This window comes from Nicotiana sylvestris, chromosome 4 (genome assembly GCF_000393655.2).
Source record: "Nicotiana sylvestris chromosome 4, ASM39365v2, whole genome shotgun sequence".
Lineage (NCBI taxonomy): Eukaryota > Viridiplantae > Streptophyta > Magnoliopsida > Solanales > Solanaceae > Nicotiana > Nicotiana sylvestris.
Window position 1 is genome coordinate 1,022,486 of NC_091060.1, and position 14,845 is coordinate 1,037,330.

Consider the following 14,845-nt stretch of genomic DNA (forward strand, 5'->3'; position numbering starts at 1 on the left):
TGTCCAGCTGGGTAGTACAAGCATCAGATACATCGGAGTTCCTAATCCACTACTGATCCTACTCAATGTTCTCATTCCCCAACAATTCAAAGGAAGATTTGGAAATTTCACCCACACAGGAATAGTTTGTAGGACTTCCTTGCTGAAATCAAAATATTTTGTCCAAGGTTTCACAATTATCGGCTTATTCCCCAACATATGAGGTCCAGAATACAATACCTCATCTCTATCCTCCATAGAATTGAATCTAATAATTAAATACCCTTCATTATGATAGTAGACCTTAGGTTTAGCAATGAAGTTCCATTCCGAAGCAATGAATCTCTCCATCGCTCCAATTGTTGGTGTAGTTCCAACAACATAAAGGATTAAGGCTCTCATCCACTTCACTGTCTCCTCTACCATCTCTTCTTCACATAATTCCACCATAACTTATCCATTTTTAATAGTCGGTGCAATAAATCTGAGATCCATACCTTTTGCCGCCATTTTGTTTCCCGCAAATAATTTCGCCCAATTCTTCTGGTTTTCCTCTGTTATTTCACTTTGATTTTTAACTTCTTTTGATTTCCCTTCGTTTATCCCTTTGTCATCTCCTGTTTCATTTGATTTCCTCATGACCTCTTCAATTTGTTGAATTGGATTGTGTTTTGCTTGCATGACACTTTTTCCTTGATTTGATCCTCCTTCTCATATTAGTGAGTCAGAATTATCTATTTCCTTCTCATTCCTCACTGCAGGACTTGTTGTATGTGGAGTTTTCAGAGCTTCCTTCATGGCAGACAATGGCGGCCACTGTTCTATTGGATTTGTGGTTGTAATACGCGTCTCTATTCCTTGTACCTCTACTCTTTGTGGTTTACCAGCTTCCGTGATGTTACCTAGTTGAATCGTCGTCATGATTTTCCTGGGTCTTCCTCTCCCCATTGTTGCCCAGCATATGTTAACAAATTCACGCTATCATGCGCTGAGAGCGTATCACCTAGGGAATTATGTTCTATGTTTTATGATCCTAAAATGCCAAAAAATGACTATGGTTCAATAGGTCATTTTAGAAGGACCCACAAAATTTTAGGCGATTCATGGCCCGTCACCCGAATTCATGAAGATGGCATGACGAACTAAAATTTTAGGCAATTCGAGGATAGTCGCTCGAATCATGAAGATGACATGAATATTAGCACACGAAAAATCGAAAATCGTGTTGAATTCCTGTTTTATAGCCTTAAAACGACAAAAAAAGAGGAACGATCATAGAGAGAAAATGACTATTGTTTATTAGGCCATTTCTGGTGGGACCACAAAATATTAGGCAATTCTGGGTCGGTATCCCGAATTCATGAGGATGGCGTGGATATTAGCACATGAAAAATCAAAAAACGTGCTGAATTCCCATTCTATGGCTCTAAAATGCCAAAAAATGAGGAACACGCATGGAGAAGCAATGACTATTATTCATTAGGTCGTTTCTGATAAGATCACAAACTTGTAGGTGATTCTGGGTAAGTCGTTCGAATTCATGAAGATGGTGTGAAAATTAGCACATGAAAAATCGAAAATCATGTCAAATTCCTGTTTATGGCCCTAAATGCCAAACAATAAGAAACGGTCATGGAGAAGCAATGAATATTGTTCATTAGATTATTTTGGATTGGCCCACAAATTTTTAGGCGAATCGGGACCGATCGCTCGAATTCATGAAGATGGCATAGACACTAGCGCACGAAAAAACGGAAATCATACTAAATTCCTATTTTATGGCCCTAAAACGCATAAAAATGAGGAACGATCATGGAGAGGCGATGATTAATGTTCCTTAGGTCATTTTTGATGGGCCGAAAAAATTTTAGACGATCCGGGTCCGGTGGCCCGGGCCCCACCAGATGGCGTGGGTCATAGAATACAAAAATCTAGGAACCGGGAAGAATTCTACTTTTATGGCCCTAAAATGCCAAACAACGAGAAATGGTGATGGAGAGGAGGTAACTATTGTTCCTTAGATCGTTTTTTATGGTCCGGAAAATTTTAGGCGATTCAGGTCCGGTGGCCCAGGCCCCACCAGATGGCGTAGGCTATAGCAAATGTAAATATGGGAATCAGACAAAATTCTAGTTTTATGACCCTACGCGGCAGGAACTATTGTTCCTTAGGTCATTTTGATGGACCGGGCCACCAGGTACGGATCGCCTAAAATTTTGCCGGACCATCAAAATGACTTTTGGAACAATAGTCACCGCCTCATCATTACCGTTCCTCATTTTTAGCGTTTTAGGGTCATAAAATTTGAATTTTTCCTGATTCCTAGATTTTTGTGTGTTATAGCCCACTCCATCGGTTGGGGCCCGGGCCACGGTATTCGTATCGCCTAAAATTTTGCTGGATCATAAAATACGACCTTAGGAACAATAGTCATTGCCTCACCATGACTATTTCTCATATTTTGGCATTTTATGGCCATAAAAGTGGAATTTCGCCCGATTCCTAGATTTTCGTATGCTATCGCCCACGCCATCTGGTGGGGCCCGAGCCCTTGATCCGGATCGCCTAAAAATTTTCTGAATCATCAAAATTTAATAGTCACCGCCTCGCGAAGACTGTTCCTCATTTTTTGGCATTTTAGGGCCATAAAATTGGAATTCCCCCCAATTCTCAAATTTTTGTTTGTTATAGCCCACGCCATCAGGTGGGCCCAGACCATCGGACCCAGATCGCCTAAATTTTTTTCGGACCATCAAAAATGATCTTAAGAACAATAGTCACCACCTTGCTATTATCGTTCCTTATTTTTTGGCGTTTTAGAGACGCAAAATTTGAATTCCGCCCGATTCCAAGATTTTCGTGTGATATAGACCACACCCCGAATCGCCTAAAATTTTTGAACCATCAAAAATGACCTTAGGAACAATAGTCACCGCCTCGCCATGATCGTTTCTCATTTTTTGCATTTTAGGGCCATAAAACTAGAATTTCGCCCGATTCCCAGATTTTTATGTGTTATACCCATGCCATCGGATGGGCCCCGAGCCACCGGACCCAAATCGTATAAAATTTTACCGGCCTATCAAAAATGATCTAAGGAACAATAGTCACTGCCTCGCCATGACCGTTCCTCATTTTTTAGCATTTTACGACCATAAAAGTGGAATTTCGCCTGATTTCCAAATTTTCGTGTGTTATAGCCCATGCCATCTGGTGGTGCCCGGGCCATAGGACTAGGATCGCCTAAAAAAAATTCGGCCCATCTAAATGGCCTAAGGAATAATAGTCACCATCTCGCCATGATCGTTCCTCATTTTTCCATGTTTTAGGGCCATAAAATTGGAATTCCGCCTAATTCCTAGATTTTCGTGTGTTATAGCCCATGCCACCAAGTGGGGCCCGAGCCACTGGACTCGGATCGCCTAAAATTTTGCCGGCCTATAAAAGATGACCTAAGGAACAATAGTCACTGCCTCGCCATGACAGTTCCTCGTTTTTTTGGAATTTTAGGGCCATAAAATAAAAAATTCCACTTGATTCCTAGATTTTCGTGTGTTATATCCTACGCCATCTGGTGGGGCCCGGGCCACCTGAATTGAATTGCCTAAAAATTTTCCAGCCCATAAAAAACGACCTAAGAAAGAATAGTCACTACCTCGCTATAACCGTTCCTCATTTTTTGGCGTTTTAGGGCCATAAAACTGGAATTCCGCCCGATACCTAGATTTTTGTGTGTTATAACATACGCCACCTGGTGGGGCCTGGTCCACCATATGTGGATCGCCTAAAAAAAATTCGGATCATAAAAATGACCTAAGGAATAATAGTCACTGCCTCGCGTGACCGTTCCACAAATTTTAGCGTTTTTGGGCCATAAAACTGGAATTTCGCCTATTTCCCAGATTTTTGTATGTTATAGCCCATGCCATCTGGTGGGGGCCGGGCCATCGAACTTGGATCGCCTAAAATATTAACGAACCATCACAAATGACCTAAGGAACAATAATCACTGCCTCGCCTTGGCCGTTCCTTTTTTTTTTTGGTGTTTTATGGCCATAAAACTAGAATTCCGCCCGATTCCCAAATTTTCATATGTTATAGCCCACGCCAACGGGTAGGTCCTGGACCACCGGACCCGGATCGCCTAAAATTTTGCCAGACCATAAAAAACGACCTTAGGAACAATAGTCACCGCCTCGCCATTAGCGTTCCTCGTTTTTTGGCGTTTTAGGGCCATAAAATTTAAATTTTGCCTGATTCCTAGATTTTCGTGTGCTATAGACCACGCCATCTGGTGAGGCCTGGGCCAACGAACCCGGATTGCCTAAAAAGTTTTTGGACCATTAAAAATGACCTTAGGTACAATAGTCACTGCCTCACCATGATCGTTTCTCATTTTTAGGTGTTTTAGGGCCATAAAACTAGAAATCCGCTCGATTTCCAAAATTTCATGTGCTATACCCACGCCATTGGATGGGGCCGGGCCACCAGACCCGAATTGTCTTAAATTTTTCCGGCCTATCAAAAATGACCTAGAGAACAATAGTCACCGTCTCGCCATGACCAATCCTTATGTTTTGGAATTTTATAGACATAATACTGGAATTTCGTCTGATTTTAAAATTTTCATGTGTTATAGCCCATGCCATCTGGTGGAGCCCGAGCCACGGGACTCGGATCGCCTAAAATTTTGACGGCCCATCTAAACAACCTAATGAACAATAGTCACCGCTTATCCATGATCGTTCCTCGTTTTTCGGCGTTTTAGGGTCATAAAACTAGAATTTCGCCTCATTCCCAGATTTTCATATGTTATAGCTCATGCCACCATGTGGGGCCCAAGCCACCGGACTCAGATCACCTAAAATTTTGTCGGCCCATCAAAAATGACCTAAGGAACAATATTCACCGCCTTTCCTTAACCGTTCCTCATTTTTTAGTATTTTAGGGTCATAAAACTGGAATTCCGCCCGATTTCAAAATTTTCATATGTTATGGCCGACGCCATCAGGTGAGGCCTGGGCCACCAGACATGGGTCGCCTATAATTTTGCCGAATAAAAAATGACCTTAGGAATAATAGTCATCGCCACGCCATTGTCGTTCCTCATTTTTGGCGTTTTAGAGTCACAAAATTTGGATTCCTCCCGATTCTCAGATTTTCGTGTGCTACAGCCCACGCCATCAGTTGGGGCCCGGGCCTCGGATCACCTAAAAATTTTCCGGACCATCAAAAACAACCTTAGGAACAATATTCACCGCCTAGCCATAAACGTTTCTTATTTTTCGGCATTTTAGGGTCATAAAACTAGAATTCCGTCTGATTCCTAGATTTTTATGTGTTATCGCCCACGCTGGGGCCCAGGCCACCGAATCCGGATCACCTAAAATTTTGCCGAATCATCAAAAACGGCTTAAAGAACAATGTCACTGCCTCGCCATGACCGTTCCTAAGTTTTTTGGCCTTTTAAGGCCATAAAACTTAAATTTCGCCCGATTCACAAATTTTCATGTGCTATAGCCTACGCTATCGGGTGGGACCCAAGACATCGGACCCAGATTGCCAAATTTTGCCAGACCATAAAAAACGACCTTAGGAACAATAGTCACTACCTCGCTATTATCGTTCCTTGTTTTTTGGTATTTTAGGGGCACAAAATTTGAATTCTGTCTGATTCCCAAATTTTTGTGTGTTATAGATCACGCCATAGTTGGGGCTGAGCCACCGGACCCGGATCACCTAAAATATTGTCGGACCATCAAACACGACCTTGGAATTTTTTCCATGATCATTCTTCATTTTCTAGCGTTTTGGGGCCATAAAATTGGAATTCGCCCGATTCTCAAATTTTCTTGTGCTATAGACCACGCCATCTAGTGGGGCCCGGGTCACCAGACCCGGATCGCCTAAATTTTTTCCGATCCATCAAAATTGACCTAAAGAACAATAGTTATTGCATCGCTGATATCGCCCAAACTCACACCACAATTATATGTTGTGAGGCAGTCGAAGCAATAATAGAATCCAATGCGAGTCGGGGTCGAATCCTCAGGGAGTTAAAAACGGAATTAGGTATACACCTAGTGTAATTGTATAATGTGCCTCAAATTGCACTTCCACATTCTTGTTTGTTGCTTCTATTTCTACTTAAAGCTATTGACTGTAAATAATAAACTAGAAGATAATGTTTTTGGTTTTGGTTGTTTTTCAAATGATAAAGGATCTAGGGTCGTGACTTCCACCTAGGTGGTTACCTAACGGGTTGTAAACTCTAGGACAAGTTTGATTAGTCGGGGTCGTAATATAGCAATCACATGCAATTACCTACTCCATACCTCTCAGTAGTTTGAGTGATTTTGCCCAATTTGGCTTTCTTAAGTCCAAATGGGTATTGCACCAAACACGTGATATGTGCTCAAGTCGGGTCTTACTATCTTTAGATTTGACCCTTTAATTGGGGCTATCAAAATCTTGAGTTCACCCCAGTTTCTTGTTAGCCAAGTTTTCCTAGACTTAGTCTCTCTTTCTAAAGTAGAAACTAAGTCAAATAGGCATGAATCAATGTTTGCAACTATTAATTCATGAATACAAGCATGAACAAGACTAAATATTACTAAACCAATCACAAACAAGCCCTAAATCAAACACCCATTAAGTATCCACATTAAGGTTGGGCCACAACCGTAGCTAGAAATTTAGCTACTCATGAAAAATAAAGAAATAAAAGAAGAAATTAAGATAGAATGCATAATAATTGATTAGAGAAAGAAAATCTAATGTTTAGAAGTTAATCTAGTATAAAATTACTCAAAACAGTAAAAAAGAATGGCTTAGGTACTCTCCCAATACAAAACTTAACCTAAAAATGATAAAAAGTTCTATTTATACTAAGCTGAAAATATCTGACAAAAATGCCCCTACGAAGGTTGTGCGGTCATATAATTATGTATGCGGTCCGCACAATGAGCTTCTGCGGCCGCACAATTATAGTGCGGTCCGCATTCCTGGAACTTGGGCTTGGTACTTTGGGGCTTCTGCGGTCTGCATAAAAATGAATGTGGTCCGCACTCCTTGACTTTGAACTTGAACCCAGCTCTCTGATTCTTCGCTTCTGCGGACCGCATAATAATGAGTGCGGCCACACTTGACATCCTGCTGCCGCACAATTTTGGTGCGCTCTTCATGCCTTCAGATGGCCCAAAGACTAACTCTCTGAATCTCCTCTGCTGCGGTCGCACTAGAATTGTGCAGTCCGCACTGTTGGCCTTTTTGCCCTGTTTTTGTTCTTGTTCACTTTTAACTCCTTTATGAGTTTATTTTGACTTCTTTGGCTTGTTTCCCAATATTCATGTACAAAAGCAGATTTCATTAGTTCTTGGGAATACCTTTAAGCATTTTTGAGCTAAAACGCAAGTAAAAAAGAGCAAATAAGCGGTCAAAATCCCTACTTATCAACTCCCCCAAACTTAAGCTTTTGCTTGTCCTCAAGCAAATAAGGCAATTTCCTCTTCCACTAGAAAAAGAGATATTTCAGCTAGCCTAAAGTGAATCAATTACACATAAATTGGGACCAATAATTACCCACAACACATATGAATTATCAACAACGCAATGATTTGACTTTTTGAGTACAATAGTTCTAATGTGACACTAGAGCATCAAGAGTTGACTCTACTCATCAAGGAAGCTCGCTCTTTCATGTAGGTCATTGTGGATTCCAAACTCCTCCTCATTTACTATCCATTAGCAAATCTCACTTTAGAATGTAACACTCGAAGCAAGGATTGCGAAAAGTTCGCTTATCTCTCTCAAAAGAACGTCACAAGTCTAGCTTTAAGTACCATAAGCTTGCCCCTTATGTAAATCACCACTAATGTATGCTCACTCAACTTGAAATCATGTAGCACTTTTGCGAGATGTAATGAAGGCTTTTGGACCAAGGTAGGACTTGTTGGAATAGAATGGTTTCATCTTTCCTTAACCACTCCATTTTCTCTTTTCGGCTCATACTTTCTTGACTCTTTGAGTTATTTTCTTCTTCCTCGGGGGAACTAGAGAGACGTAACGTCACTCTTTTTTGATCATGACATTCATTTTTCTCCTTTTATATTTACTCCATGCCTTTCACCATTGTTTTCTTTGAATCCCTTCAACTTTCTACCTTATTCGCTTTCTTTTTGGAATTTTTCTTTTTGTTCTTTATTTCTTTTCTTTGCCTTCCCTTTTATTCATTTATTTCTCTTCTTTGTACCTTTTATCACTTTCAAACTCCTTGTCTCTCCCCCAAACTTATGTTTTGCCAATTGTTTCTCAAGAATGACCTACATGAAAGAGCGAGCTTCCTTGATGAATAGAGTCAACTCTTGATGAAAATATCTGACAAAAATGAGGAGGAGTAAATGAGGAGGAGTTTGGGATCCACAATGACCTATATGAAAGAGCGAGCTTCCTGATGAATAGAGTCAACTCTTGATGCTCTAGTGTCACATTAGAACTATTGTACTCAAAAAGTTAAATCATTGCGTTGTTGATAATTCATATGTGTTGTGGGTAATTATTGGTCCTAATTGATGTGTAATTGATTCACTTTAGGCTAGCTGAAATATCCTTTTTCTAGTGGAAGGCTTGTACGTGGTTATTAAAGAAAAAGGGCTTCGGCTCAAAGAGGTTGACTAGGGAGATCACATTGATAGGTTATGGAAGATTTCAAATTTCAAATTGGATCAAGGAAAGCCTACAATCATTTCTTAAGCCAAGCTACGCTTAGAATTTCACCTAGAAACACATCCCGGGCAAGTTCTAAACCATTAGCACGGGTACTTAAACTTGTAACTAAACATCTCACCTCTCACGCTTCTGGATTGCTAAAGATAACGGAGTCAAGGTCCCACAACAACCCTAACTAAGATTGAGAATCACAAATGTCTCGATTTGAACCACTCAATGACTGCTTAAGTCAACACAAGAGTCAAAAGGGTCACAACTAGAGTTATTTTCTGCCAACAACTTATTTTTAACCATAAGGCTATAGGTAATGTGTTGTACAAAGTGAAGCATGCTTGAGACTCCTTTTATTATTTCCTACTATATTTGCCAAAACATAAAAGAAAATGGACTCAATCCCTTAAGAAGGTTGTCACGCCATCCATCTTTGGGAAGAGTCACCCGGTTCACATAAAATCCACCTTTGAAAAGAATTGTGACATAAAGAAAACCAAAGGCTTATTGTTCACTCAAAATGTAAAAAGAAGCTAACAAATTAAAAAGAAGCTACTAAAATAAATAAGAAGTTATATTACTAAGGAAAAACAAATTAAAGAAGCTATGACATAAACTACGAAAAGCGATATAAATGAATATACAAACCAAAAGGAAATGAATATATACATCAATTCTAAAGGGACGAATATATACATGCCAAAGGGAAAATAAAGATAAAAGAAAAAATAGTGTAATAGTTATTACATGCCAAATGTCAATGTAAATCAATCAAAATAGACCACCCCACAAATGAAAATAAGCATTGTCCCCAATGCTTAAAAAAATAAGAACAGGGAAGGGTAGATAGTGAAGAAAACTCCCTATGTAGTCTCAGTCTCCATGGCATCCACAACATCCTCGGGCTCCTCTAGCTGAATCTCATCATCTCCTAGCTAAGGGACAACTGGGTTGCTGAGCAACTGGATCATCTCCTCAGCAGTGTGTGCAGTCGCAACCAGCTCTTTAGACTGGCCGTTTACTGCCTCGGGTACTGCTCCTGGTGCTGTCTGTGTTGCTGGGTCACCCTCCATAAGTAAATCCAGTGGTAGATCTCGACTATATGCAATCTTTTCAATCTCTTTGTTCAACTCCTCCACCAACTTCTTTGATGCCTGAGGCCTCCGCATCTTCTTGACATGTTTGCCCAAATCCTTAATTACCTTTATACGTCTCTAGAGTATCCAAAATGGTCTTCTGGTTGTCCAGAATCTTCTTTAATATTTCCTCCACTGACGGAGGTACTTGTGGCTCTGCTGGGACTATGGCTGTCCAACGGGACGGGACGGCATTTAGCTGGGACGAAACAAAACGATACGGGACAAACAAGACGAAATGATAGGCCCATCCCGTTCCACTAACGAACAGGATGGGACGGGATGGAACGGGACGGCATAGGTTCGCGGGCCTTAAATGCAGTTTTTTTTTAAAAACAATTATTTAAGCACTAAGTTATGCAACATCTAATTTTTTGACAATGACTAAGTTTTTAAAGTTTGCAATGGCTAGTTTTTTGACTTATTTAATAAAACTAACGTTGAAACGAAAATTAGAAAACTAAGTAAAGAATTATAAAATATTAAAACAAAAGACCTGTAATGAAATATTCTAGTAATTATAATAGAGTTATAATTTATTTAATATAATTTTAAACTATTAAGTAACCGAGACAATTCATAAAAAAAATCAACGCTTAGAACCTTTTATTTTATTAATAGAACTTTCAAATTTCACATACAAATATAATTCTTTTGAAGAGCACCTATCTACGCAGCCACCTTCTACGAAGGGTTCTATTTGAACTAGGTCTCTTAGTATCCAATTACAAATTATCATACTAATATTTGTAAGCTCCTGTATAGCTTCTTTGTAACTTATCTATAATTTCTCTTGGACATTATTTTGGAATTGGCAATACTGATTGATGTTCCATGAGCTCCATGTTGTCATCGCTCCTAGTGCTAAGTATCTCATTGTATTCTTCTTCTTTCTTAGTGGTTAATTTTTCAAAACTAAGATTTCTTTTTTCTAAATTAATCCAACCTCTGAATAATACAGAAATATATAGACTGTCCTCCGCTAATGAATGTCTATGATCTCCAATTTGAAATCTTGCCGCGCTAAAAGCACTCTCCGATGCTACTAATGATGCTTGAATAGCCAAGATATCTCGGGTCATTATTGAAAGTATTGGAAAAGCCTTGTCACGCTCCCTCCACCATACCAAAAGTTGCTCGTTGCCTTCTTCTCTTTAATACTTTCCAATCCTTGATTAAGATAAGAATCAAGTTCCTCATCAATAGAGGAATCAAAACTTGTTATATCATTCTTATCTTCCGATAAAACTTCTGCTCTAGACTTAGAAGTAGAAGGAGCAGTTTCACCATCTGTTGTTTCCATAGATTTATATTTATCAAACATTGATCTAGCATAAGAATATATGCTAGCTTGACAGTCTTCAAGAGATGGTTGTTCATTTTCTTGAATTGCTAAATTCTCATAAATTTTACGAACAAGTCCCTTTGCACCTCTTAGTTTTAACTTTTGAAATCATTTCATTAATGTTCGATGCATACGTTGGATTTGTTTTATACTTACCAAATACAATAGAAATTCCACAAATATACCATAATATTTGTGTAACAGTAGGATAATATACACCAGAAAATTATTTTGTATCATAATAAAAAAATTCTAAAAATTTAGTAAGCTCTTTGATCTCATCCCAATTAGAAACAACAATTTGATCAGTGGGGATACCATTATGCATATTAAATACTTTTTATATAGGCACCCGATAATCATAAGCAACTTTAAGCATTTCATAAGTAGAATTCCACTTAGTACAAACATCTTTTGGAAATTTTTTTAAATGGAAGGTTAGTACTAGCACATTGTTGAGCAAATTCACGAATTCTACTCTCTTTATTAGCACGAAAAATATAGCCGCAAACATGTTTTATTTTACTACAAGCATCAGAAAATAAATTAATACCATCTTTTACAACCAAGTTAAAAATATGGCATGCACATCTAACATGAAAAATTGCTGGACTAATTGGACAAAGTCTAGTTTTTAAGTTAGTTGCTGCAGTTGTGTTAGCAGAAGCATTATCTAAGGTGATAGCTAAAACTTTATCAATGAGTCCATAAAAATCAAGTATTTGTAGAACAGTAGTTGCAATATATACTACATTGTGTTTTGAATCAACAAATTTATAATCAATAATACGTTTTTGCATGTTCCAGTGATGATCAACCCAATGGCATATAACAGTTAAATAATTACAACCATTAGGACTACGACCTATATCAGATGTGATAGACACTTTACAATCTAAGTGAAAAATATACACAATGAATATACTGAAGATATTCAGTTTGAAATTTAAAAACAACATTTATAACCGTGGTCTTAGAAAAACCTTGAAAAGCAAGATTATAAGTTTCTTCTATATAATGCACAAAAGCAGGATGAGAAGGAAAAGTAAAAGGTAAGCCACTGACAGCCACCATTTTTGCTAAGTTCTCATGATCTCTATTTTTGTTAAACAGTACCAGAAGCAGGGTTAAACTGTTGTTATACAAAATTAGAACCCCCACTGATCCACTAGGAGTGTCAGTACCGATGCTAGGATCCATAATTTTTCCGACTTCTATGTTAGCTTGTATCCATAAAGATTTGTGCTCCTTAAGTAAGTGTATGGTTAAACCCCCCGTCCCACCACTTTTTGTGTGTGCAAATTGTTGCTTACATTTTTCACTAATATCACGATGATTGACTTTATCATGTTTAAAAAGTTTCCATACAAGTGATGTTTTGGGACGTTCAGCCTTAGGCTTACCCCTTACAAGAGGTACAAGGGGTAAAGCTCCAGACCGAGATTGAATCTGAGTTGGAGCTTGTATTGCGGGACTAGTGGGTATTTCATCTAATTCTTCTTCCTCAAAAACATATCATTGCCATATTGTCTTTGTAAAGTTTCATGATCTAGTTGTTCTCCGAAATTAATATTATAACATGCGGGGGTTAGAAAAATGAAGTTTCATCAACATGAGTCATTTCATCTATATGTTTTCTAATTCTAGGAGAAGTGTAAGGATTAGGACTAGGATTAGGATTACTACTGCTTTCACCTTTACTATTTTTTATTACTTTTTTTAAATAAGCCAAATACATTTTTAAGTGCCATAATTTAAATACAAAATTAAATTTAAAAATTAACACAAAAATTAAACACACAAATGAAATACGAAAATAGAACACGTAAAGTAAACACAAAAATTAAGCACTAAAATGATACGCAAAATTTATATATTAAAATTAGGAGATGAAACGAGTGCACCGTGATTAAATATTGAAACTTGAAGAAATTGCCCAAAATATTGCTCCAAATACTTGACGAATTAATTTGAAGCTTGAAAGTTGCTACAAAAATTTGTCCAAATATTTGAAAGTCATCATTTGATAGTGAGAAAATTGAGAGAATAATATAGATAGAATGTAAGAGATTTGAGAGAGAATGATTGATTTTTTTGTGGGAAAAAATGAAGAAGGATGGGGGTATTTATAATTGAAAATAGGGCCAAAGTGAAATTTAATAAACTTAGGAGTTATATTAAAAGTTTGGGGGGTATGAGTGTTTTAGGAGGGGGGGGGGGCTGAGCAAAAAACATAAGTAGGCAAACAAATAGGAAAATTTCCACTGATGTAGCACCATTATGTATTTTGCACATAAGGCCACAAAATAATTATATTCCTAGCCAAAATCCTTTAAACCCTATACCTTAATTCACGCATCCAAGTAAACAGACTTTCAGTTACACTAGTTAACATCCTTAGCGTTAATTAAGATGACTAACCTCCTTAGCGTCAGGAAATTGATATTTGTAACGGCCGTAATCCTTTTTTGCAGTTTGAGTGGCATGAGCTGCCAAGTAAACAGACTTTCAGTTACACTGGACTTTGTGATAATCAATGTTATTTTTTCTCTGTCTTATGATATATATTGGTTGCATATTTAGATATGTTTTTCTTTTTATATCAAGTATATTTTAATGTAATGAGGTTTATACTGCATATAATTTACAATTATACCATATATTTTTGCATTTAGGGTGTTTGACATATGCAGATCAATGATATATTCCTAGTATAAGTTTATGTCAGGTATAAATAAATGGAACTTAATTGCTGACATGCTTATCATTTAAGTTAGTATTTCACTTATTTGCCTACTTTTTTTTACTACTATACATTATTGGTATAATAATTTAATATATCTTGATATACGCAAAGTCTATCAAAATGCTGATGTTGGCATTGCAGATTCAGCAAAAGATCCCATGGAAGAATATTATATTGACGTCCCCAAATCGCAAATCGTTAAATATACAAACCCTGCAATAGCTGGTAAGTATGCTTGATATATTATATCATTTCAGTAAATATGTCATAAATATCCCTATGTTTTATTCCTTAAATCTTTCCATATATGTAGTATTACTTGGGTATATTTTTATACCTCCATGTATAATTTTGACTACACATTATATTCGTGTTATATATTTTTTATGAGTACGCATTTTTCACTTTTCATGTTATGTATAACTTATTATACACATTCTACATGTATCAATTTTCTCTGGAATGTGTATTATGTTTATAAATTTACTCAATATGCTAATGTTGTGCTTGATATTCAGCCAAAGATCCCTCGGAGGAAAATTATATTGGCGTCTCCGAATCCCATTCCATATGTTTCGAATATTGTGGAATGATTGAGCGAAATCTCAGTAACTGTAATGGAATCCCGCTGCTAAATCGAGTGATCGGAGAAAATAAGACAAGAGATTGAGAAAATACGAAGAGAGAGGAGAAACTCTGGGTTCTTTTGAAAAAGACGATGAGAGAGAGAGTGCTTTGCAACTATCCCATGATTTGTGCCTTTTTCGCTATTCATTAATTATTTGCTTATTTTTACAATATGCCATTAGTGCAAAAAGAACTTCTCTATATGTAATAAATAAAGATTGCTAATATTTTTTAAAATATTTTTTAAGAAGTGCTCTGCCATGTATATTTCTCCCAATTATAGCCATTTTTGGC